This window comes from Rhinopithecus roxellana, chromosome 1, assembly GCF_007565055.1.
Source record: "Rhinopithecus roxellana isolate Shanxi Qingling chromosome 1, ASM756505v1, whole genome shotgun sequence".
NCBI lineage: Eukaryota > Metazoa > Chordata > Mammalia > Primates > Cercopithecidae > Rhinopithecus > Rhinopithecus roxellana.
The window spans coordinates 61974351-62000914 of NC_044549.1; the positions used below are offsets into that span (position 1 = coordinate 61974351).

The following is a 26564-nucleotide window of genomic DNA, read 5'->3' on the forward strand; positions in this document are numbered from 1 at the left end:
CTCATCTGTAAAATGGGGTAACAATCATAGCTAGAACTCACTCATAAGCCACTTGGCAGGAGCAAACATGACGGTGAACACAAAATACCCCGCAGTCCTGATGCACAGTAGGCCCTCAACAAAATGGTAATTTGTTTTTACTGCGCTTAATAACATCCACAGAGTGCCTATGAATATCTACATAGTATGCTCTGGGCACACAAAAATAAATTAAATAGGTTCTTACCTTCAGGCAAGAATTTGTGGCTTTCGAATCTGAAAAGAACCCACTAAAATACAGAGCAGACTTGAACAAAGGTTATAATGAAATACAAACATACACTTGTGGGAGCCCAGACAAAAGAGTGAGTCACACAGGCTGAGTTCAATTGAAAAGGCTTCACAGAAGTCATATTTGAGCCAAGCCTTGAAGGATGAGTAGGATGTTAATAGGTAGCAGAGGGGGAAAAAAAAGAGGGACGATTGGCATGCAACACTGAAGGGAGCAGTAACAGGAGCTACAGAAGTTCAAGGGTAGGGCAAACAAAGGGCAGAATAAGGGGTCTGGTGTAAGCTCCTTGAGCACTCCTGTGTCAATCCTTAACTCCCAGCAGATGGCTGGTCCCTTAGGTGACACCCAGATATTTTGTGGAAAGCTAGACTGGAGGAACTTCTAGAAGACACAGAGACTGGGGCCAGGTGATAAAGAGCTTTGCAGGCAATGCTAAGGAGCCAAGTCTTCATTCTACACGCAGGAAGGCAAGGACAGGAAGGGCAGAAAGCAGGAGAGACTTCAGAGGTCAAATAAGCAGGGAGCAGCAGTTGGAAGGACGTAGGAGGGGAATAAGAAGGGGAAGCTTTGCTTAAGGCTTTAAGTGTGGGAACCTATCTTTTTGAACTGAAGCAATTCTGTGTCTAGGACTATCACTGATAATATTAACAAAGTCAGTGTTGACCACAGAGAAACCTTTGACAGTAGCCCTAAGAATGGGACGGGCTGAGGCCAGGCGCGGTGGCTCACGCCTGTAATCCCAGCACTTTGGGAGGCTGAGACGGCCAGATCACGAGGTCAGGACATCAAGACCATCCTGGCTAACACGGTGAAATCCTGTCTCTACTAAAAATACAAAAAATTAGCCAGGCACGGTGGCATGCGCCTGTAGTCCCAGCGACTCGGGAGGCGGAGGCAGGAGAATTGCTTGAACCTGGGAGGCACAGGTGTAGTGAGCCGAGATGGCGCCACTGCACTCCAGCCTGGGTGAGAGTGAGACTCTTAGAAGAAAAAAAAAAAAAGAAAAGAAATAAAGAATGGGATGGGCTGCCCTATGGGCATGAGTGGGCATGGCAACCAAAGCCTTCTAACAGAACGCAGAAAAGCCCAAGCTTAAAGCACAGACAAGCTATAGTGTGACCTTGCCGAGCTCACTTCACCTCTCAGTGTCTTAGTTTTATGACCTAGAAAATGGTGTCAGGTGCAGTATATCTTTGTGAAGTTATCATCAGCATGAAAAGAGAAGACATATGTAAAGGATTCAGAATGGTTTGCTGAACTGGCACATACAAAGTGCTCAGTAAATATTACCTCCTATCATTCCTATTATTTTTCTTATTATCCACCAAGGATGGTGAAAAACGAGTACCAATGTCCCAAATGACTCACTTCCTAAGTCTATGATCCCTGTGTTGGAAGAAAACTAAACCCTATGGGCGTCTGGTAAAAGGCACCGACACCAATCAACTGCTTTTTCATAGACGGACTAGATGGTTTGTGATTAGTAATGATAAGAAGAAAAAGAAGGATGAACAACTGTAACTGAAACAGGGTTGTGATGAAACAAAAGTGCCTACACATCAATTAACTATCCATATCAAGAGGAGGTGCCTATCACTTAGAACAGCATACTCACAGGCACTGGGGGAATGCTTAGAGATATGGATGCCACCTGCTAGTTACGTATAAAGTCCCTTAAGACAAGGGAGCCCAGATTAAGCTCCACAGGTAAGCCCCTTTGGTGGGCAGAGGGTGGGGGTGCTGCTGGAGGCTCAGCGTGGTACCCAATTAGGCAGGGACATGAAGGAAGAGGCGAGGAAGGGCAGCAGAGAACTAACCAGGGACACTTTCTTTTCTTTTCTTTTTGAGACAGTCTCACTCTGTTGCCCAGGCTGGAGTGCAGTGGCGCGATCTCGGCTCACTGCAAGCTCCGCCTCCGGGGTTCACGCCATTCTCCTGCTTCAGCCTCCCAAATAGCTTGGGACTACAGGTGCCCGCCACCATGCCCGCTAAATTTTTTGTATTTTTAGTACAGACAGGGTTTCACTGTGTTAGCCAGGATGGTCTTGATCTCCTGACCTCAGTCTCTCAAAGTGCTGGGATTACAGGTATGAGCCACTGCACCCAGCCAACACTTTCTAATATGTAGGGAAGGCCGGGCATCGGGAGAAATGCCGAGATGAAATAGGCACATGATACTTTTACCCTTTTGGCCATGTTTTGTCAAAGAGTTTATGGAATGATTCATTTTTGCCAACTATTTCACATGGTAGTGTTTTACACTTTAGGATGAAGTCTGTTAAACATTCACATGTTCCTAAATATGGCATGCAATGATAAGTAATTTATTTCTGTATCATATTTAGAGTGGTTTCTTTTAAATTTTTTTTTTCCCTGAGACGGTTTTTTTTTTTTTTTTCTTCTCTGTCGCCCAGGCTGGAGTGCAATGGGGTGATCTCGGCTCACTGCAACCTCTGTCTCCTGGGTTCAAGCAATTCTACTGCCTCAGCCTTCCGAGTAGCTAAGACTACAGGCACATATCACCATGGCTGGCTAATTTTCGTATTTTTAGTACAGACAGGGTTCCACCATGCTGGGCCAGGCTGGTCTCGAACTCCTGACCTTGAGATCCGCCTGCCTCAGCCTCCCAAAGTACTGGGATTACAGGCATGAGCCACCACGCCCGGCGTACAGTTCTAGTTATTAAAGACCAAAAGTTAGGGGTAAAACCTGGATTTTAAAAAAAGTCTACCAACTCACAGTCCCATGAGCTTTCGACCATACACCATCTGCCCTTCTCCTAAATGCAAATTGCTAATAAAGTTTAGAATTTGTTAAACCATTAACTCTGCATTTCCTCCTTTTGGGTGTCCTATTAAGCTAAGCAAGAGTCCCCTGGGCACATTAAGGTAAAACAGAAAGAGCCCCCGATAATATAATTCAAGATAAGAATGTAGGGTATTACACAACCTATCATTTATACCTTTTAAAGTAATACAGGCCTCTCGCAAAGCTACCGGATATTCTAAGTAATTATCTTCCAGCACATTAAGGTTTGGGCTGTATTCTCTATTTAATAAATTGATATAAATAAATTGATATAAATATAAATTGATTAATAAAATGATATAAATTGATAAATTCTAGTAAATTATCACTAAGTTTTCAACACAATATCGAACACATTAATAAAAAAATTAGATTTTTTTATATTATATTTAAATAAGAAAACATAAAATTGAGCATACTGGTATAACACAGAGAAAAACAGACTTATTTCCGAGAGTCAGACCAAAGTATTATAATAGAATCTATATTTGCTAAGATCTGATGTAATCCTGTAATTAACAAGGTTTTTTTTTTTCTTTTGATTTATCAACATCTACCTACCCACAATAAAAGAACACAGAATACTGAGACAGGTTAGCAAGCTCTGTAGACTGAAGTTGTGTTACTGAGAAATAATCTTGAACAACTGTGAAAATATTCACACATTTCAAAATGACTGTCTCTCTTGGTGGCCTGATCTCCTGGCTAGGAAAGACACACTGATGTTACTCTCAAGGGGACTGAGGCGGCCGGGCGCGGTGGCTCAAGCCTGTAATCCCAGCACTTTGGGAGGCCGAGACGGGCGGATCACGAGGTCAGGAGATCGAGACCATCCTGGCTAACACGGTGAAACCCCGTCTCTACTAAAAAAATACAAAAAACTAGCCGGGCGAGGTGGCGGGCGCCTGTAGTCCCAGCTACTTGGGAGGCTGAGGCGGGAGAATGGCGTAAACCCGGGAGGCAGAGCTTGCAGTGAGCTGAGATCCGGCCACTGCACTCCAGCCTGGGCGACAAAGCGAGGCTCTGTCTCAAAAAAAAAAAAAAAAAAAAAAAAAAAAAAAAAAAAAAAAAAGGGGACTGAGGCAGAAAGATCTTTCAATGTGAATTAGCTTATTTGAATCACTGCAGATTCACAACAAAACCCAACTTCATAGCCTATAGAATAGTCAACATTTTCTAATAAGAAAGTACACAAGTTACTTGGAAATATACTTTTGGAAGTGTCCTCCATACAAGTCCTGATTATTAAGTATCATTTATTAATTCATCATCCATTTGTTCGCTGAACAAATATTTGTCAAGTCCCTGCCGAGTGCGGTGGTTACGGTCTGTAATCCCAGCACTTTGGGAGGCCGAGGCGGCGGGATCACGAGGTCAAGAGTTTAAGACCAGCCTGGCCAACATGGTGAAATCCCGTCTCCACTGAAAATACAAAAATTAGCTGGGCGTGGTGGCACATACCTGTAATCCCAGCTACTCGGGAGGCTGAGGCAGAATTGCTTGAACCCGCGAGGTGGAGGTGGCAGTGAGCCGAGATCGCGCCACTGCACTCCAGCCTGGCAACAGGGCAAGACTCTGTCTCACAAATAAATAAATAAATAAATAAATAAATAAATAAATAAATAAATAAATAAATAATTTGTCAAGTCCCTACTACATACCAGACACTCAATGCTAAGAATACAAAAAAGATATGATCCCAGCCTGCACCATGACTATCAAAGCTAGGACCTCTTTGGGGCAGGGGAGCGGGGCTAAGTAGATTTCTAACACTTCCAGAAATAAATAAGCAATAGAATTTTTATACTCATGGTTTACTTCCAACATCAAATTTATGTAGAAAAGAAAGAGGCTGCCCTTTAAAAGAAAAAAAAAAAGTCAGCAGATCAAAAGCGTCATTAATCACTGTCTCTTTTAAATTAAAAGGTTCGCAAAAAGGTGGGCACAGAACCAACATGGGAAACAAATCATTCCCCTTGCTGAGTGAGGGTCAGCATCTAAATGGGAGAGTCCTCCGTATTTACCCAGCTCATCTCCTGCGTAATGGATTTGGAGGAGAGATTTCCACTGGGGCTCTGCTAATTTGAGGCTTCACTTACGCTTTTTAAAAATGACACTTGGGTGGTTACTCTAGTATTGTGACTAGTTTTAGAAATAAACCTTTCAAGTGTTCTCTCTGTGAGGTCCTCACTTACATGATCTGACCTGGTAGATCTTGAGCTGTTGCAAAGGTGCTCCACTAAGAAGCTGTGGGACTGAGTCTTCTGGTGGCCTTGGGACTCCATTGGCAAAATGGCTAGCCCTTTGCAAGCAAAAGTAAAACATGCCCAAAGCACCTGAGATAGGGCTTCTCATACAGTGGCTAGAAGAGTTCAGGAAACCCTGAAAGTGATTCATTTCAAATCAGGAGTAGCTCAGCAAAACCAAGGTCAGTGTTTTCCAAACCCTGCCCTTCAGAACACCTCTATGCTCACCCTGGGCTAGGTCACAGTGTGCAGTTAAAGAAAACATGGCTCTTTGTGCTGTGTACACAGCACAAAGAGGACACAGCCATGGACAGAATCAGACTTCCCGTCCTGTAGAATACCAACTGAGAGCAATTGAAACCTGTTTAAAAACTAAAAGTAAAACAACAAAACCGAGCCTGTGCAAAACCATGAAAGCTAGGAATACCAGTGGCTGCTGGGAGAATATAAAAATCGGATGTGGGGGAATTGGGTTTTTATTGCTCTGTTATTGCTTATCTTGAATTTTGCTGTCTACTCAAACTGGGGCCTGAATTAAAATGCTTGACTTTCCTTCTCAGTCAGTGTTCTACAGCTATGTATATCATGTCCTACAACAAGCGGGATCCTTTGTGATGTGTGAGGTGTGAGGAGTGAACTCTGTTCCTGCCCCTTGAGGAAGGTGCCTATGCTTCACTACCTATGTTTCTACATAAAGCTGCTCTACTTACTCAAGCTCCAGCCATACCTAAGCTACTCCTTAGTGGAGATTCACTCACTTCGAAGTTCTCCTGCAAAATTACTTAATATTAATAACAATCAGGTTGACTATACTCAGAGAAAACCCATATTCTTTTTTTTTTTCTTCTGAAATAGGGTCTCACTCTTGTCACCCAGGCTGGAGTGCCATGGAGTGATTCATGGCTCACTATAGCCTTGACTTCCCAGGCTCAAATGATCCTCCTGCCTCAGCCTCCTGAATAGCTGAGACTACAGGCACATGCCACGACTCCCAGCTAATTTTTTTTTTTTTTTAAATTAGAAACGAGGTCTCATTTTGCTGCCCAGGCTGGTCTTGAACTCTTGGCTTCAAGCAATTCTCCTGAATAGGCCTTCCAAATTGTTGTAATTACAGGCGTGAGCCACTGCACCCAGTCAGGAAACCCAGATTCAGAAAGGTATCTGTCTAGAGAAAAATCTTATTCAGTGAATTCAATACTTACATACAACTATGACTTGTAAGTCCAGAGTTTCAGGGTAAGAAGCAAGTAAGCATTGTACCCAATGGAGAATTTAAAGCTCAATGTAGTTTGGTGGCTCCAAGATCAAGTCATTCATGTTTATCACCTTATCATGGAAACCAAACATCCTGAAGACTTGCCCTGGAATGACTTCTAGAGAGAAGAGATTATTGTACCCAGACCGGAAAGCTAAACAAAAGTGATGTTTTTCAAAACACATCAATTCACAAGACCCAAGGATTATTTATGGTAAACCGCCAACAAATATAAAATCCATAATTCCACAACGCAGTCAGATGAGGATGAGAAATGCAATACTCATAAAATCTTGATATCAGGAATGGAGAGCCATGAATGCACTTTTAGATAAATTAGTTCAATTCTTAAGTCCTTAGACTTCTGAAAACATTGCCACTTGGAGGGATCTGATTAGATTTCCTAATTGCTTTAACACCTATCCTATTCTCCCTGGCTGGTTTGCTGAGCACTATATTTGAGGGGCAGGGAGGTTCCCAGCGTGCTCGTCATCTGTCTTCTACTCTGAGTTTCCAAACACAAAACTCTCCATCCAACAGTTATCATCCTATAGTTCAGCTGGAGGTAAAGAATTACGCAACTGATAACAGTCTTGTGTTGGGTACTCCTATCAATATGAAAAATAACTATAACATTTACTGAGTGTTCATTATACACTAGGCTCTACTCTATTGCTTTTATATTCAATATTGGATTTAATTCTCACAGCAACTTTTTAAAAATGGGTACAATTTCCCCTATTATACAGTTGAGAAAAGAGATAGAGAGGTCAGGCAGCTCGCACAAGATCACATAGTGAGAAAGCTGCTGAGCTGGGATGCAGTCTGGCTCATCTGATTCTAGAGTCTGCATGTATACACACTCAGAGGTTCCAGCTGTAAGCTTCAGAGCAAGTCCAGCTCTGTTCCATGAAGTGCTAGCTCTAATTCCAGGAATCTATAGGTGACTGGGGGAGGAAATACAGAAAGAGAAAACAACACATTCTACCTTCTTTTCTCTCTCAAGAAATTTCTGGACCGTTTCTCTTTGGTCTAACAGCAACCTTGGCCAAAAGCAACTATATCTGCCAAACTTACTAAGCTCTATCTTAGCATTGTTCTAGGTACCTCCCACAACTGACCTGAAGAGAAATCACCCAGGAGACAAAGCACAGGATATAAGAAAGAAAAGAGAAGGGATCATTTTTCCCTTGATATCAAAGAAGACTCAAGAACTGATGTAAAGAATGGCTCCTAGTTCAGAAATCCCTTGGTAGTGAACTCCGAGGCAAGTCCTTGAAGAGATGAGGAACATCCACTGCTAGTATTCACTCATCCATTAGCTCACCTCCAGGCCTGGAAAGCCAACTGGATGGTTCTCCTCTAGGAGGAAACAGCCAGATGTGAGACGAAGATACCTAGGCAACTAGCTGACTTGACAAACAGCTTATCTCTCTGTCTTGCACACACACAGAGGCAGAGAACAGAAAACATGCAACACGGTGGAAAATGTGCAGACTTAGGTTTCCCAGGCTAGCTCTTGCCCCAGTAACATGCACTTGTTCATGGTGCAGATGATTTACAGCAACAGGCATGGGCACACGAAGCGCTGGACCGACTGCAAAAGAACTGATAAGAGTATGAAGGAAACTGAGAACCAAGTGACAAACACCCAAAGAAAAACCTCACTGGAATCATGGAGGAGGGGGCAAAAAGTGAAGGTCACATTTCAGGTATCAAAAGGTAGGAGCTCATTTCACACCTCAGGAAACAAGGGTGCCAAAAGTTGAGAGCAAATCTCCAAAGTGCAAGAGGCCATGCAGGTCTAATGACTTGGTGTCGTCTTGACCAACCAGGCAGAGTGCGGGAACGGTGCCTGGTCCTGAAACCCATCAGATAGTGGGTTCAAGTTTTACCAGGAAGGAAGAATTTCTAGGGCTGCAAAGATGGATGAAGAGTTAAAACAGCAAGCAAGCCAGGAAAAGAGAAAGAAAGTGCATAGGTGCCTGGAAATGTGACAGCCTTGAGGCAAGGTGAGACAGCCACCTAGCCCAGGACTCACATCCACAAAGGGCCATAATTTTGGACTTTTATTTTTTACTTATTTATTTTTTTGAGACACAGTCTCACTCTCTCACCCAGGCTGGAGTACAGTGGTATGATCTCAGCTCACTGCAACCTCTGCCCCCCAGGTTCAAGCGATTCTCCTGCCTCAGCTTCCTGAGTAGCTGGGACTACAGGTGCACACCACCATACATGACTAATTTTTGTATTTTTAGTAGAGACAGGGTTTCACCATGTTGCCCAGGCTGGTCTTCAACTCCTGACCTCAAGTGATCTGCCCACCTCGGCCTCCCAAAGTGCTGGGATTACAGGCGTGAGCCACCGCGCCTGGCCCCCAACTTTTGTTTATTTTTATTTTTATATTTTTGTTATTTTATCTTAGATTCAGGGGGTATAGGTACAGGTTTGTTGCATGGATTTATTGCATAGTGCTGAAGTTTGGGCTTCTAGTGAACCCACTGCCCAAATAGGGAACACTGTATCCACTAAGTAATTTTTAACCCTCCCCCTCCCCCGTTTTGGGGTCTCCAGTGTCTATTACTTCCACCTTTATGTTCGTGTGTACCCAATGTTTAGCTCCCACTTGTAAGTGAGAACACGTGGTACTTGATTTTCTGTTTCTGAGTTATTTCACTTATGATAATGGCCACCAGCTCCATCCACGTTGTAGTAAGAAACATGATTTCATTCTTTTTATGGCTGCAGTTTTGGACTTTCAATGCTCTTTCCAAATCAGATTTAACCTCCCGTCACAGATACACAGTGACAGGATTGAATTTAATCCTTCATCAAAGAACTTGAACCTGCGGATCCATTACTGGGCCACATCACCTCAATACATCAGAAGTAATGTTTTGAATAAATCCTGTGAGTCACATTATCATTATCACGCTGCATTTTATGGGAGTGTGGGAGTGTGTGTGTGTGTGTGTGTAAACATTAACTGAAATTTGAGTTAAACTTTGAGAAGATACCATAAATTTTATAAATCTGCTTTGCCCTTGCATTAAAGATTAGTATTATATTATGAGCTTTGAAGCAATGGAAGTGGTCCAGGTCTCTCTCTACTTTTGAGTGGCCCTTTTTTCTTACAAAGAGGTTCAATATTAGAAAAATTTAAAGAAGTACACAGTAGGTCCAGATGGAAAGAAATCTAAAAGAAAGGACTCGATGGCTAGATGTTCTTGAAGCATCCAAGAGAGGTCATGGAAAGACAAGAGTCGTGTACTCAAGGCCTGCAAGGTGACTGAGCACAGAACTGCATCTGCAAGTAGAAATGGTAAACAGGTGGAAATCACTTTGCTGATGTGAGGACCAAAAACAAAGTGATTGTATAAGGAAGGACAAGGTCATGGAGCTAAAAATGCAAGAACAGAGACACAGTTTGCAAAAGACACGATAGAGAAGTGTGGGAGATGTAATTACGTAAAATTATATAAGATAAAAGAGGCTGAACCAGGCAAATATTATCACTTCTGGTAGACAGGGCTAACAGATTACTTAAAAATATCTGTGTTGGGCCGGGCGCAGTGGCTCATGCCTGTAATCCCAGCACTTCGGGAGGCCAAGGCAGGCAGATCACCTGAGGTCAGGAGTTCGAAGCCAGCCTGGCCAACAAGGTGAACCGCTGTCTCTACTATAAATACAAAAATTAGCCACTCGTGGTAGTGGGCATCTGTAATCCCAGCTATTCGGGAGGCTGAGGCAGAAGAATTGCTTGAACTTGGGAGATGGAGGTTACAGTAAGCTGAGATCACAGCACTGCACTCCAGCCTGGGTGACACAGCAAGACTCCATCTCAAAAAAATAAGTAAATAAATAAATACAAAATTTTAAAAAAAAGGTCTGTGTTTTAATGATTTCAAAATTATTTCAGCTTCTAAATTGCCATCAGCCAGATGAAGGAGGTGGAAAATAATTCTAAAAATCAGATACAGTTGCCGGGTGCAGTGGCTCACACCTGTAATCCCCAGCACTTTGGGAGGCTGAAGCGAGTGGATCATGAGGGTCAGGAGATCGAGACCATCCTGGCTCCTGACTAACATGGTGAAACTCCGTCTCTACTAAAAATACAAAAAAACTTAGCTGGGCGTGATGGCGGGTGCCTGTAGTCCCAGCTACTCGGGAGGCTGAGGCAGGAGAATGGCATGAACCTGGGAGGCAGAGCTTGCAGTGAGCTGAGATCACGCCACTGCACTCCAGCCTGGGCAACAGATAGAGACTCCATCTCAAAAACAACAACAACAACAACAACAATAACAACAACAACAACAACAACCAGATACAGTCACATCACAAGGACTAAGACAAAGTATTCGAAAACGCTTCAGAACTGACAAATGTATTTCTGAGATTCCAAGGGGCAGGAAAAGCCCCAAAAGACTGGGAAAGTTGGGGGGTAGTGGGATATAATGAAGAAGCTTCAAAAACTGATGAACCAAGTAATTAAAACCAATCTTCTTCTCTTCCATACCAGGGGAGATACTGAGGGGGAACAATCGTTTTACCATCACTTTGAGAACAAGTTACCAGGCAAAAACCAACATGGTTTTCTTGGAGACACATCATGCCGGCCCCTCCGACTGAGTGACAAGTCAGGTAGATAAAGGGGAAATGAGAGATGTAATCTTACAGACTTCTGTTAGTCCCCCGATTCTGTCCCTTGTGACATTCTCATCAGCGGGCTGGGAAGAAGCGAGCAGGCACACCACACCCAACAGGCGGTTATCGCTGGTGTGCTGTCAACCTGGGGACGTCTAACAAGTGATGTTCCACAGGTGTCCACCTATCCACCAGGATTATTTAATATCTCTATCAATGAGATATTAAGAGAGAGCTTCCTGTGCCCACTGAGCCAGGCTGGAATCAAATTCCAGGGTCTCCCTATCACCATCCTGTATCATTACTTCTTTTATTACCCAACATGTAGTCTCATGGTTCATCTGTGCAGAAGGAAGACAAAAATCTGGGAAGGTAAATGAACGGAGACAGACAGAAACTTCACTCTGCCATGGCACCACTACCGACGCAGGCCCTTCCTGGACTCACAGCTACTCAGAGTGGATTTTTGTTTTTTCATTTAATGGCACATGATGATGCACACAACACTTAAAGGAAGATAACACAAAACAATTCCAGGAATCCCCGAACCCAGATTTTAAAATCATTTTAATGATTTTAAAATTATTTCAGCTTCTAAATTGCCATCAGCCAGATGAAGGAGGTGGAAAATAATTCTAAAAATCAGATACAGTTGCCGGGTGTGGTGGCTCCCGCCTGTAATCCCAGCACTTTGGGAGGCTGAGGCAAGTGGATCACGAGGTCAGGAGATCGAGACCATCCTGGCTAACACGGTGAAACCCCGTCTCTACTAAAAATACAAACAAAACTTAGCCAGGTGTGATGGCGGGCGCCTATAGTACCAGCTACTCGGGAGGCTGAGGCAGGAGAATGGCATGAACCTGGGAGGTGGGCGCAGTAGGAGTAAATGCTACTGCACCCATCTATTTAAAGAATACTTCTAGCTGGGCGTAGTGGCCCACACCTGTAATCCCAGCACTTTGGGAGGCCAAGGTGGGCAGATCACCTGAGGTCAGGGATGCGAAGAAACTCTCAGTCTGGAATCTGCCCACAGGTCTGCAGTTACAAAAATCATCTCCAAAACATGAGATTTTAGAGATCCAGTTCTCAATGTTACCTTGAAGATGACAATTTATGAAGAAACAGGTGATTTTAATCTGAAATTGCCAGGAAACAAATGATTCCTCAAAAGCCCTTGGAAAGTAATGATAAGACAGCTAGGCAGAAAAAAAAAAAAAAAGATTCTGCAAAACTAAACTTAATGCGTATTCATCTAGACCTGAATTAAAAACAAAATTCCACTATAAAAAGAATTTTTCAAAATGTTAGGCCCAAGAATATGGCCATATTGTTCCATCTTGAAGAACCCAGTTGATTCAGTTTTATTACTGGCCTCCCCGCTTTTCTAAGTAAGTCCCTCTCTATAAACATTTACGAATTCCATCTCAGCATTAGTACTAAACAATATTCATTAAGAATCCCGCCAAAGTGCAACATGTAAGTAAATCAAACCTTTGATGCTCTATTTTGCAAATTTCATGGGCCACTAGGGATAATTAAAAGGGCAATTATATAAAGTTGGTGCAGTTTTGAGAAACAAATGACATTTTCTGCTTTAAAGCACTTGATAATTTGATATTTTGCTATTAGGGCCTTCATGTGTACTTTTATAGACAGGCAGCCAAATAAACAATAAATGTTCCTTAACAGCCTCTAATGATTGTTTTTGCCCACTGATATCACTCACCATTCCAGTCCATAAATCAGGTGCTAAGAGATTAAGGTAAAGATAATGAAAAAGTATTAGAAATTATTAAGCTAGAGGCGGGGGGAAAAAAGGCTGAAAGTGTTGATTTCTTCTATACTTTTTGCCAAAGCACCTTGCAAAGTCTGAGTTTCCGAGTGCTGGAGTGGGTTCGGTTTGTCACTGTGTTTAACCACCGCTCTGAAGCCAGCAAAGTACATTACAGCTCATGAAAAATACAGCGAAGAAACTGCTCGTGGCAGAAGCATTTAACTTCCTTGTTAGCAGCCTCCCCAAGTGGCACTTTTTCACCAGCAAGTTGTTTATTATGTTCGGTGCCAGGCAAAACTGATTAAATGGGGCTCTTAAGAATCAAAGCGTTATAAATTCATGGAAATACAGCAAGCAATAAATTCCATGGAATTAAAAGCTTCCTAGTGCTATTAGCATTTCAGGGTGTTTGAATTGTTAATACTGATGTGCAAAAATGATGTGCCTCTAAGACAAGGCGGACCACAGCAACACAAGTGAGTAGCTCTAAAAAAATTTTATCAAAGTGTCACTGGGACCTGGTAGTAGTTAAAGATACAGGAATGGAGGAGGGGAGTAATTACCTTCAAAATTCTCATTTGCCCTAAAAAGTCAATCCCACAGAAGAAAGAAGGTGCCAAATAAAGGTTTACACACAGGAGAAGAATAAGCATAAAAATATTATGCAAAGGATTTATGCTTTAAGTGAATGAAAATTTCATCTTAACAACCAAGAGGGATGAGAGTTTTATCCTGTAACCTGGTCTTAGCAGGGATGGGGCCCAACATGTTTTAACTGGGTTGATCTTGATCTTCTTACAGGACAGATAACCCCAGATCAGACCCTTAAAAAGTTACCAAGTGGAGTGGACACCTTGGCCAATAAATTTCTCTGTCATGTTTCATCTTCAACTCTTTCTGGGGGGCGAGGCTATCAAGTCTTATTCTAAAGTGACAAGGAGGTAAATCAATTATTATGCCATTCGGCAAGTGATATTCTACCTCCCAGGTGCAAGATATGAAGTAAATGCTACTGCACCCATCTATTTAAAGAATACTTCTAGCTGGGCGCAGTGGCTCACACCTGTAATCCCAGCACTTTGGGAGGCTAAGGTGGGCAGATCACCTGAGGTCAGGAGTTCGAGACCAGCCTGGCCAATATGGTGAAACCTCGACTGTACTAAAAACACAAAATTAGCTGGTGGACTGGCGCACACCTGTAATCTCAGCTACTTGGGAGGCTGAGGCAGGAGAACTGCTTGAACCTGAGAGGTGGAGGTTGCAGTGAGCCGAGATAATGCCACTGCACTCCAGTCTTGGTGACAAAAGCAAGACTCCGTCTCAAAAAAAAAAAGAATACTTCCTTCCAACAGAAACATATCTAAAGATCTGTGGTAGGCAAATAACAAATGTAGGGAGAGAGAAAAGACAAAAAATTAACAAAGACTTCTTAAATAATTAATTTTGTTGATAAAAAGTATAAAGATAATTTTACTTTTTTGGTAAAAGAAAGAACTGCTGCCCACCAATTCGGTGTGATCACTTGAAAATACAACTTAAGAGAAAATTCACTGTAAATCTGGAATTACCAGATTTCAGGAAAAAAACAATCCAAAGCTGTCCATCTAGACAGACATCCAAACACCTATTCATCCACTCCAGAGATGGCCAAAACAGTACTGTTTTTTTAACACATCAAGAGAACTTAATTCCTTTGATAAAAGAACCACACATGTAATAGAATCTACTGATGGATCACTGGTACATATGATTATCTCGGGGCTATATTCCACAAGTGAATATAACATTTGTACTCACTGAAGCTGTCTGCTGCTTCCCTACAGAGAGACAGAGCCTGCTCACGTACCAAAAAATAGAAAGGAGACAAAGAGGAAAAAATCTTACAGGGAGAAACTCATAACCACTAATGTGCTTTCACTGGGCTTAAGTCCAAAGCCATGCATTGTTACAGAAACAACATTTTACAGGGTGTCTGAATTGTTAAAACTGCTGTCCAAAACGGTTCTGCCTCTAGGACAAGACCTACTATGTGCAAAATTTTGGCAGGGGCGATGAATACATATAAGCCATTGTTCTTGTACTCAGAAAAGCTTAAGAGTCTCACTGGGGAAATAATCAATTATAAAGCACCTATTATACATTCTAAATCAGGAATCAAAAGAGTCTTAATAGACAGGTTCTCTACCCACTGGGATTTTAGAGTGACTTGAAGATAAGGCATACACCCAAAAAACCACCACCGAACAAGGCAGTACTATATCTATCAACATTCTATACACGTGGAATAATGGGGTTCTTTTGTGCAAAAAAATCACCACTTATAGGAGAAGCAAGAGTCAAAGTTTGATAAATAGATTAAAAGGGAAAATTCAGCAATGAAAATGAGAAATAATATGCACAATTTTCTCTCAGCAGTGTCTTCGGCATCCTGGGTGGGTCAACCTTAATGTCCTCCTGAGGCTCTGTAGGACTATACTCAACAGTGGTGAGCAAAACCAATATGACCCTTACTGTATTGCTCCCATGGGTCCTGCAATATACTAGGGGTGGGGGATTTGGGGAGGACAAGTAGCAGTAGGTGGCCTCAGTAATAGAGAAGACCTAGAAGCTTCCATGCCTGTGTCCCACATTTATCCCCCGACCCCCCACCCCGGGTACCTGATCCCCTGCTCTTCTCACACAGGTCTCTAGTCCCTTGTTTTCCTTCAAAACTAGAAATTCATTTCTCAGTCCTTTATTCTCACTGACTAGGAAGCCTTTAATGTCACTGGGCTGCAGTTAAGTGTTACGCCAAAGAGAAGACACTCATATTTTCCGCTTTTCCTAACTAACTGGGAGAAAGAGCTCTGCTCCTTATTAGGGTCACCTGACTTTGGTTCATTTTTTTGACTGGAAAGTCTTTGCAGGATTGCTGCAGATACCTTTTCAAGGGTGACATCTCTTCCAGAGCTGCTAGGGGAAAGCTCAGGTCTAGCTTATTTCTGGACCTGGAGGCAACTGTCTCAAGGCCATGGTCGTCCTTGGTTTGGAAGGTGCAGCATCTGGAGAAGGGAAATTGCTCTGTCCCTCCCCCAGGAAGGCCTCCTCACTTTTCACTACACACGAATTAGGGCTAAGGGGAGGCCTCACACTCGTGTGTGCGCATCCATCTGGCTCCCTCTGTGCTGTTCAATCCTCTCTTGTACAACGAACAGAGGCAGTAAGGTGTACATCCTTCTTCCTTCTGGTCCTTGTGTCCCATGGGGTCCACTTAAGAGTGGCCGGATTCAGGTTTGTGTGAGGAATCAGCTCAGTGTGAATTCACGTTCAGTTTCCAAGAAATACCGGCAATGAGGCACTGGGAAGGAACAAGGCCAACTAACAATCAAATGATAATTTGCATCCGGCCCTGTCCTCCTTCAGACATGTCTGCTTATGTGGAGTAATGTCAACTGATGCTTACACCGCTGTAACCGAATTGGACTCCCACCTCCAATATGTGCTCAGGCCCTCACTTTCCTCCTCGCTACCACATCCCTAACTCAGCTGCTTCCTTCTCTCCTCTAATCCCCTTGCCTTGGCAGGTTCAAGACTCCTGTATTGTGTGTTCTTGCACAAAAGTTGGCTGATATTTTCAAACGTGCCCATCCCCCTTCAGTCTTCCTTGAATGCAGCCCTAAGCCGCCTCCATTATTTCAGTATCTGAGAACAAAGTTTCTGATGACAAAGTCTGTCCTTGGAACACAACCCTTTGCTAATCGGGGTCGACTGCTTGATAATAGGGCACTAACTGTGCAGCCGAGACAATGAGCAAAAAAAGAAACTAGGGGGAGGGAGAAAAATAAATAACAATACGAAGTAATAAATGACTTCATGCCAAATGCATCGCAAAGGAATCAAATGCTCTACTATTCTGAGCACTGAGTGATTTCCGTGAAAGCGCTGGTCGTGGATGGTGGCTACCGAATGAGAAGAGGGCAGCGCAAGGGCCATTGTGAGGCTAGATAAATACAACTTGATGACAATTCAAATTGTCTGCTCATGCTCTTCTCAGACTGGAATGGCTTCACCCAATCCCTCTAACCTGTCTACTGAAGAAGTCCTTCTCCTCCCAAGAGCCTTCACTGCAGGGTTATCTCCCTCAGGAGTCTTCCGCTAATTTTCCCAAGTATAAAGGAAGGAGCCCTCCCTTCCAATTCATTGGGTCGAATATTTCACATCATAAAAGACTTCCATATTAGCACCAGTGCCTTCTCTACCATGCTGTGAGTTTCCTGAGATCTGTGGACATGTTTTATTCATCTCAGTGTTCCCAGGCCGACAGGAGCTCAGGGATTTATCCATTTTTACTATGTTGCAAACAGAAAGCAGAAGATGCAGATAAATGAAAGGCAACCCTCAAGATTGGCCACCGTAACTAAGGTCCTTAAGAAGAAATATGGTCCGTAGAAGCACATGACCCAAGGCCACCCCTGAAGAGTCAGGACAAGAGGCTAAGACTTTCCCTGCACCCCTTGGAGCAGCAAGGTGACAAGGATGGAGCTGCTGGAGCTCGTCACCACCAGGAAAGGGGTCCTATTAGAAATGGGGTCAATTCAGAAGAGAGCAAAGGTGAGAAATGCAAAGATGGGGTTGTCTAGCCAGGGCTACACCTGACATATTCAGTTCCATCATCAAATAAAGTCTCTTTCTGCTTGAGCCAGTGTGGGCTGAGTCTTATATGGCATACAACTAAAAAAGTATTTTCGATAACAGTGATCTACAGAGGTGGAGATAATAATTTAGCATTACAGGAGACAAGCCATACGGAATCGAAAGTCAGGAGTCAGAAGCTGGAAGTAAAGGCTGGGTAGATCTGGGCAAAATCAAGTTTCTCATCACTGGGTTTCTGAAATCCATCAGCAATCTTATCTGATTTTCACTCTTATTAAAAGCAAGGATTTAAAAGATAGATTATCAAAATTTAGTATCCGATCAATTTTAGCAGGGCTCGCTGCCCCTTTACGTAGTAACACTTTGCTCTTTGCCATTCTAGAGCTACATTTAAATGCATATTATATACTCATATACACATAATCAAACAGCACCAAAGAGGTAAGCAGGAAAAAGAAATTCCACAGCCCCCCGCAACTACCAGTTTCCCTTCCCAAAGGTATCCATTGTTGCCAGTTTCTTGTCTCTCCATTCCAAAAATATTCTGTATACAATACAACCACATATGTATTTTGCATGTATATTTCTTTTTCTCCCACTTCATCCAAATAGTATTCTATTTATCCACTTGGTCACTGAAATATATTGGAGATATTTCTATACCAGTACCTACAGGTGTACGTTCTTTTTTAACAGCTGTGTAGTGATGTCCCTGAGAGTCCCTCATCCTGGGGATGCATCATAATTTACAATTCCCTCCTGACAGACATTTACGGAATTTCTTTGCTTTTACCCCCACAGATAATGTTACAAGTTATAACCCTGAACACAGGCCTTTTATCACCTGAGTGGGTATAAGTCCCTAGAAGTAACAGTCCCTTTTCCCCACTGCATTTGTGACCTAACAGAGTCAACAACGTTGACAGCTGGAAGGATTAATCCCTATTCCCACCTCATGTACCCTACACCTGGCCTTCCCTTTTACTTTTCTTAATTTGTTTTGTTTCGGCAGTTTTCTGATAGGTTCAGACAAGGAGGTGTCTTTGATGGACGCTGAAAACAAAACATACAGAGGCACAATTCTACTGCAGAATCCAAACCACCTTGTAAGATATTCCCCCACCACCTTTTTCATAGGCCTTGAAGAAAATCATTTGAACGTACACCTAGTGGTGTATGTGAGGCCTGTGGGCACAGGCTGCACTATTAGAGTTACACAGTGTAGTAATCACATGTCCGTGTGCCTGGAGGTTGCCCATCTTCTTATGCTTATCACTTCTTCGTTTTTTTTTTTTTTTTTTTTTTCCCTGTCCTTTCCCACCTTTAACATATCCTGCAGCATCCTTTTAGCCTGTTTTCCTCCAGTCTAATTATTCTTCAATTTTAAATAATGTAGTAACTTTGACATTTTCATTTATAGTTAAGCCACGCTAATTTGCACAAATGACGGGTAGACACAGCACAAATCAACAAGCCTGAAAAAATCAGCAAACACCCAAAAAGTCAATGATTAAAAAGAAATCAGGCTTCTGCATTATGAAATGCACGTTTATTTTTACAAGCAATTTCTGCAGACTCATGAGAAAAGTATGGAGCAGTGACACTTGGCTGTTTTCTCATGTTCTCCCTTTTCTAAGCTATGGGGTTACTTTCTCTGCACGGTCTTCAGTTACCATGTTTTCTGGACGAAATATCAGGACTTAGAAGCCTAAGTCATTCTGAGTACAAGGTTCAAAAGGTAGTCTGTGAGCTCAGTTTTGCTCCCATAATATAGGAATTTTGCTCCCATAATATAGGCATTCCTGGTTACAAGAGAGAAAAAAAGATGCAAACTGTTCTTTCCTGAAAAATCTGAGATGTGTCTAATCCAGTTTATCTTCCAACTCCACATTAGGGCTCTCCCAACACGCTACTCACTCAGCCAGTATCTCCATCAGAGATGCTCACATCGGAAATTTAGGTGGCATCGTTAACCATTCCTTCACTCTCACATTCCTTACTCTGTCCATCAGTGATTGCTGCCTAATTTTAACCCCTAAGTATATCCTTTTTAAAATTTTATTTTTTAATCAACAAACAATAAACAACTGTATATATGCATGGCGATGTTTACATAAAGTGATGTTTCAATACATATAATGCACAGTGATCACGTAAGAGTGATAGGCACATCTGTCATCTCAAACACTAATCATTTCTGGGTGTTAGGAATGTTCAGAATCCTCCTCCTAGCTGTTTGAGACTATGTATTGCTGTTAACTATACAGTCATCCTACAGTGGTATAGAACAACAGAATTTATTCCTCCAACCTAGCTGTAATTTTGTATCCTTTAACAAATCTCTCCCTTCCCCCTACACTTCCCGGCCTCTAGTATCCTCTGTTCTACTTTGTACTTCTATGAGATCAACCTTTTTTTTTTTTTTTTTTTTTTTTTTTTTGAGACAGAGTCTCGCTCTGTTGCCCAAGCTGGAGTACAGTGGCACAATCTCGGCTCACTGCAAGCTCCGCCTCCCAGGTTCATGCCATTCTCCTGCCTCAGCCTCCTGAATAGCTGGGACTAAAGGTGCCTGCCACCACGCCGGCTAACTTTTTGTATTTTTAGTAGAGATGGGGTTTCACTGTGTTAGCCAGGATGGTCTCGATCTCCTGACCTCGTGATCAGCCTGACTCGGCCTCCCAAAGTGCTGGGATTACAGGTGTGAGCCACCATGCCCGGCTGAACAACTTTTTTTTTAAACTTCCACATATGAGTGAGAACATGTGGTGTTTAACTTTCTCTTCCTGGCTTATTCACTTAACACAATGTCCTCCAGTTCCATCTATGTTGCCACAAATGACAAGATTTCACTCTTTTTTTAGTGCTGAGTAGTATTCCATTGCGTATATACAGCACAATTTCTTTATCCATTCATGTGTTGTTGGACAGCCTTTAAAGACTTCTTCTTCCTTCCCTGTCCACTATCAACACCACAGTCCAAATGACAGCCTGGTCCACAACAGCCTCTTGCCACATGCATCAGTCTGATGACTGCAGCCTCCAACTCCTCCCTGCATATTATGTTCCTGCCATACAGGCCTTATTTCTTTGCTTCAAGCATGCCAAGTTCGCTCCCACCTGGAAGCACTGATCTCTCGCTAATCCTTACATGTCTAACTCCTTTTCATCTCAACTAAACTGTTTACCTTCATAGAGGCATTTTCCCTAAGTAAAAAAAAAAATGCTGTTGGAGTATTTATTTAATTAATTAAATTTTTTTAAGGTTGAGGTCTCACTCTATTGCCTAGAGTGGGGTAAGGTCACCACCTTATCCCAGAGAGCTCAGGGATCATAGCTCTCTGAGGGTCCAGTTTTGTCTTTGTTGGTTCACTAATATAAACTCAGCAAAGAATGCTGTGGCTGGCACACAGGAAAAGCCCAAATATGTGATCAAAGCACGAGCCAATGAAGAGTGTGGTCACTTAGATTGCCTACTTCAAGTCCTGGCCACAACACACACGAAGGATGTGACCTGGGCATGCTGGGTGAATGGCTGCTCCCTCTCTGTGCCTGCGGGAAACAGTAGCCCCTACCTAACCCAGAGAAACCAGATTTTTCTGAAGTTGAAATGAAATTATACATAAGGGCATTAAGCAGGGCCTGACACACAGCAAACATTCAATAAGTAGCTATTGTCATCAATAGCTTTTGATATTATTCCTGTTTTTTACAGTTAGAAAAGTCTTAGATAAATTAAAAAGGAGTAAGAGATTTGTCTTCTCTGATGTTCTCCATCTTTCCCCCCTTTATGAGCATAGAAGCCCTAGACAGTAGGCTACAAAAGGTGGTCTATGGTATCTCACTGCCAAGCTGGCTTCCCAGAAAAAAACCCAGCTTGCCTCCATCGTGGTGCTTAAAATATCCGATCTCAGGACAGCAGCAATTTGATTAAACAAATTTCTGGCCGGGGGCGGTGGCTCACACCTGTAATCCCAGCACTTTGGCAGGCAGATCACAAGGTCAGGAGTTCAAGACCAGCCTGACCAACATGGTGAAACCCCATGTCTACTACAAATACAAAAATTAGCCAGGTGTGGTGGTGCACACCTGTAGTCCCAGCTACTCAGGAGGCTGAGGCAGGAGAATCCACTTGAACCCGGGAGGCAGAGGTAGGAGCGAGCAGAAATCATGCCACTGCACTCCAGCCTGGGTGACAAAGCAAGACTCCGTCTCAAAAACAAACAAACAAACAATTCCTAACAAGTAAATGCCAATTAAATAATACCCAGCCCCACCTTCATAAATCTCTTAGAGGCCTTTAATGAGGATCTTTGTTAGTCTTGACAGAACTAGGAATTGGGGCCGGGCATGGTGGCTCAGGCCTGTAATCCCAGCACTCTGGGAGGCTGAGGTGGGTAGATCATCTGAGGTCAGGGGTTCGAGACCAGCCCGGCCAACATGGCGAAACTGTGTCTTCTACTAAAAATACAAAAGTTAGCTGGGTGTGGTGGCAGGAGCCTATAATCCCAGCTATTTGGGAGGCAGAGGCAGGAGAATTGCTTGAAACTGGGAGGATCACACCATTGCACTCCAGCCTGGGTGACAAGAGCAAAACTCCATCTCAAAACAAAAAAAAAAAAAAAGAAAAATAGGAATTGATACCATTGTTCCAGAAAAGAGTTGGGGAATATATACATAAAATTCCAATATAAATCAATATATGTTCATCAAATTTAAATACATATAGCTTTTCACCCAGCATGTCCCAATCTGGTAATTTGCCCTAAATTAGTGCTTCTCAACTAGGGCAATTTTTTCCTCCATGAGACACTTGGCAACGTCTGAGGATATTTTTTCCCTGTCATGCATGGGGCAGGGGTGGTGAGTGGGGAGCAGAGTTACAGGCATCCAGCAGGTACAGACCAGGGATGCTGCAAAATATCCTACAATGCACAGCACAGTCTCCCACAAGAAAACTAGTCAGCCCCAAACAAAAACAAGCTGAGGTTGAGAAACAGTCCTTAGGAAATAGACAGGCTTGCAACTATGCATATACAAGCTTTTTGTATACAATCTCGAGTATCCAACAAAGTGGAAATGGTTAGATAACTGTGATGTATTTACACATAGCTATAAAGTAATAATAATGTTGCTATATATTGATTGTTACGGAGAGATATGAGTAACATTTTTAAATGTTTAAAAAGTAGGAAAAAATGTAGCATACTCCTGGGCGAGAGAAAACTGTTATGTGTCTATACCAAACTACTCAATAAAAATAGAATTCAAGCCACAAATGTAAATTGTTCTAATGGGTACATTTTAATAAGTAAAATGAAGTGAATCAAATTAATTTTAATAGTACATTTTAATCCAATATATTTAAAATATTATCATTTTAACCTATAATCAATAACCAAAATTATCTGTTTTTTTGTTTTTTGTTTTTTTTTTTTGAGACAGAGTCTCGCTTTGTTACCTAGGCTGGAGTGCAGTGGTGCCATCTGAGCTCACTGCAACCTCTGCCTCCCTGGTTCAAGTGATTCTCCTACCTCAGCCTCTTGAATAGCTGGGACTACAGGCGCCCACCACCATGCTCAGCTAATTTTTTTGTATTTTTAGTAGAGATGGGGTTTCACCATGTTGACCAGGCTGGTCTCAAACTCCTGACCTCAGGTGATCCACCCACCTCGGCCTCCCAAAGTGCTGGGATTACAGGCCTCGGCCACTGTGCCCAGCCTACAATATCTTTTCTTTGTTTTCAAAATAATTAAGGGTACCACATTTCAACTTCTCGAGAGCTGCCTATGGTAATTGGCTACCATATTGGATGGCCCAGGTCTATTCAATAACCAATGGGAGGAGAGAAATGTTTAGAAGGATGGTCTCCCAAATGGTCCAAGTTGTGATCCAGGGAGTGAATTTATGCTAATGTTTGCTTTCGTATTTATGTTTTCCTTACTGTTTGTTGTTATGATGAGAGTTATCCTGTATAGCTAAAGAAAAATTAAACTGTATGCATTTTTGAAGGAACAAAGAGAGAAAACAGCTTGTTAGGCGTCATGAAGACACACGAAGCAGCCTTCTCTAATTCCTTGTTAAAAACGACAGATCCTACCAGCCTGGGCAACATGGCAAAGTCCCTTCTCTACCAAAAAAAAAAAAAAAAAAAAGAGAAGAAAAAGTAGCCAGGCATGGTGGTGCGTGCCTGTAGACCCAGCTACTCAGGAGGCTGAGATGGGAGGATCACCTGAGCCCAGGGAGTTCAAGGCTGCAGTGAGCTATGATCATGTCACTGTACTCCAGCCTGGACAACAGTCAGACCCCATCTCAAGGTAAAAAGAAAAAGACAGATTCTGGAGCTTTCCGAGAAAGGGTGGCTAACACCAACCACGTGTGCGTGCACACACTCACTCTCTCTCTCTCTCTCCTTCAGATAATAATGGGGTCAAGGTCATTCCTGCCAACTGTACCCACAAACAGCCAACCCTCTGCTATCTCAAAATGCATCTGAGTGGTGAGAAAGCACCCTCTTCATGTTCTTCCAAAGAGACAGGGATTCTGGTTCCCTGCACTGTAGAACACACACATCCTCCCATCCAGCCTAGGACATGGTGAATACCTGACGACGTGGTTTCTACCCACATTGCTCAATGCGAAGCGCTCTCAGGCCTGTCAAGAGCCTAATGCTCTTTTAATGCAGTGTTTATGTGTAACTTCTAAAATAACATTATGTTAGAGCCAATGAACCTCACAAACAGCCCTAGAAAACCTATTTACAGTACTTCAGTCCATGGTTTAAATTTTGAAAAGCACGTGAGCCCAGATCTCTCCATCTGAACTCAGGAACATCCGGATGGCAACGGCTTGGCCTTTTACATTATTAGCCCTCAAATTTAAGCTGAGACTGGGCACAGTGGCTTATGCCTGTAATCCCAACACTTCGGGAGACCAAGGCAGGTGGATCACTTGAGTTCAGGAGTTCAAGACCGGCCTGGCCAACATGCCAAACCTCTGTCTCTACTAAAAATACAAAAAAAAAAAAAAATTAGCTGAGAGTGATGGCGGGCACCTGTAATCCCAGTTACTCAGGAGGCTGAGAAGGGGAGACTCGCTTGAACTCAGGAGGCGGAGGTTGCAGTAAGCTGAGATTGTGCCACTGCATTCCAGCCTCAGTGACAGAGTGAAAAAAAAAAATCTAAGCTGCAACAAAGCTTAGTGAAGATAAGCCCATAAGATCCCTCTGAGTGGTACTACACCTTACCCTCTGGTGGCACATAAGAAATGAGCAGAAGAGAGAGATGATTTCAAATACAGTGTTATCCAAAAAAATTCAAAATTCATTTCTTTCTACTTAGTACCTTAATTTTTTTCTATTTTGGGCCAAAAGATAGTACCAGGATGCCTGTTTCATTTCTATTCCTATCAGGCTCTCCTTAATATATATATTTATGGAAGATATTTAAAAATACTTTCCATATCTTGAATTTTTAATTAATCATAAAGATTATTAACCTCCTTGAGAACTAACTACATTGCATGTACTGTGCTAATCATAAAAATAACTGGTATTACGGAGCCGACATTTACTGAGCATTTGCTGTGTATAAAACATTGCTCTAAGCACTTTCTACCTGAAAAAATTTTAGTTAATCCTCAACTACTTCACAGGGGAGGTACTAGTTTAGTATCTATTTCTGCAGAAAAAAAAAAAGGCTTCAAGAAATCTGATTACTTCCTCAAGATCAGAAAGCTGACAAGTAGCAAGACCAGGCCCCCAACCCAAGATGGAAACCGGAACTCCCAACCTATGCTATTCTTTGCATCATTTTCACAGCATTCCTATAAGGCAGGTTCTTTCATTCTACCCATTCCACAGGTGGGGAAAACTGACTGAAAGTATTCAGGCCATGCCCAAGAACTGGCACCCAAACTCAGCCAAGGCATACTCCAAATCCATGCCCGCCTGGGAACATGCTAGTCCCAAAAAAACAAGCTATACCTTCATCATGTCGGCACCTGAGATAGTCAATTTCCCATTAAAAAATTGGTCCTGTTTTGAAAGGGTGTTAGCAGGAATCAGACAAGTACACAGCAACAGTCCAGTTTCTACGTGCATTCTCAGGAACAGGAAGAACAGAGAGAAAGCAGAGCATGGTCCAGGGCATGGGTGCCCATCTGCCTTCCACTGGTGCTGAGTGCAGGGAAATCCCAGAAAGGGCAGAGAGAGAGAGATGAAGTGCACTTTCCTTTCAATTTCTCTTCCTTTCTAATTCCTTCATTCTGGAATGAATGAGAATGAGCTGCTTGGGCTTACAGACTCACAGAGCAAACACCCAGAGAGGGGCTGTAATTCCCAGTGCCCCCACTGCACTCTGGAGCCCCACCCCCAGGTCCACAGGCCTGTTCCAAGGGTCTTAGTGCTTAAATGGACACTAATGCCAAGCTTCTCTCAAAGCTTCTGGAACCACTGGGCCAAAGGATGCTGGCTCATTGAGTACGGAGCTAAAAGAGAAATGGGGAGAAGCTTCTTGGGCTGGGGAGGACAGTACCTATATGACAGTGTGTCCTCCACGTGACAGGGAAACTCCTGAAAGGATCTGGGTGACAACACTTTTTTATTTTAGCTGCTGAGGATAACAGAGCAATAGCAGAAGTAGTAAGAATAGCAGCAACTGCTTACTCTTACTGTGCTGAGTGCATTGCTCAGTGATTTGTTAAGTTTCTCCTCCCTATACAACACTGAGATTGATCCACCCAATTTGCAAAAGAGTCTTTTGTTTTTTTATGTATGTTTGTTCACTGATGTATCCTGGTTGCCTAAAATTACTGAATGCCTACTTGTCCAGAACAAGTAAGCACTCAATAATTATTTGGTGAATAAAGAAATGAATTTAAAGCTTCAAAGTACTGTATTAGTCCTGGTACAAGGGCCACTGGTATAGTGGCCTCCCA

At 42.7% G+C, this 26564-nt stretch overlaps 1 protein-coding gene across 7 annotated transcripts in view; it reads right to left on the bottom strand.

Moving 5' to 3' along the window:
• FOXP1 (forkhead box P1) overlaps positions 1-26564 on the bottom strand; it is a 632214-nt gene that overhangs the window by 305599 nt on the left and 300051 nt on the right. The gene's annotated exons all lie outside the window — the stretch shown is intronic.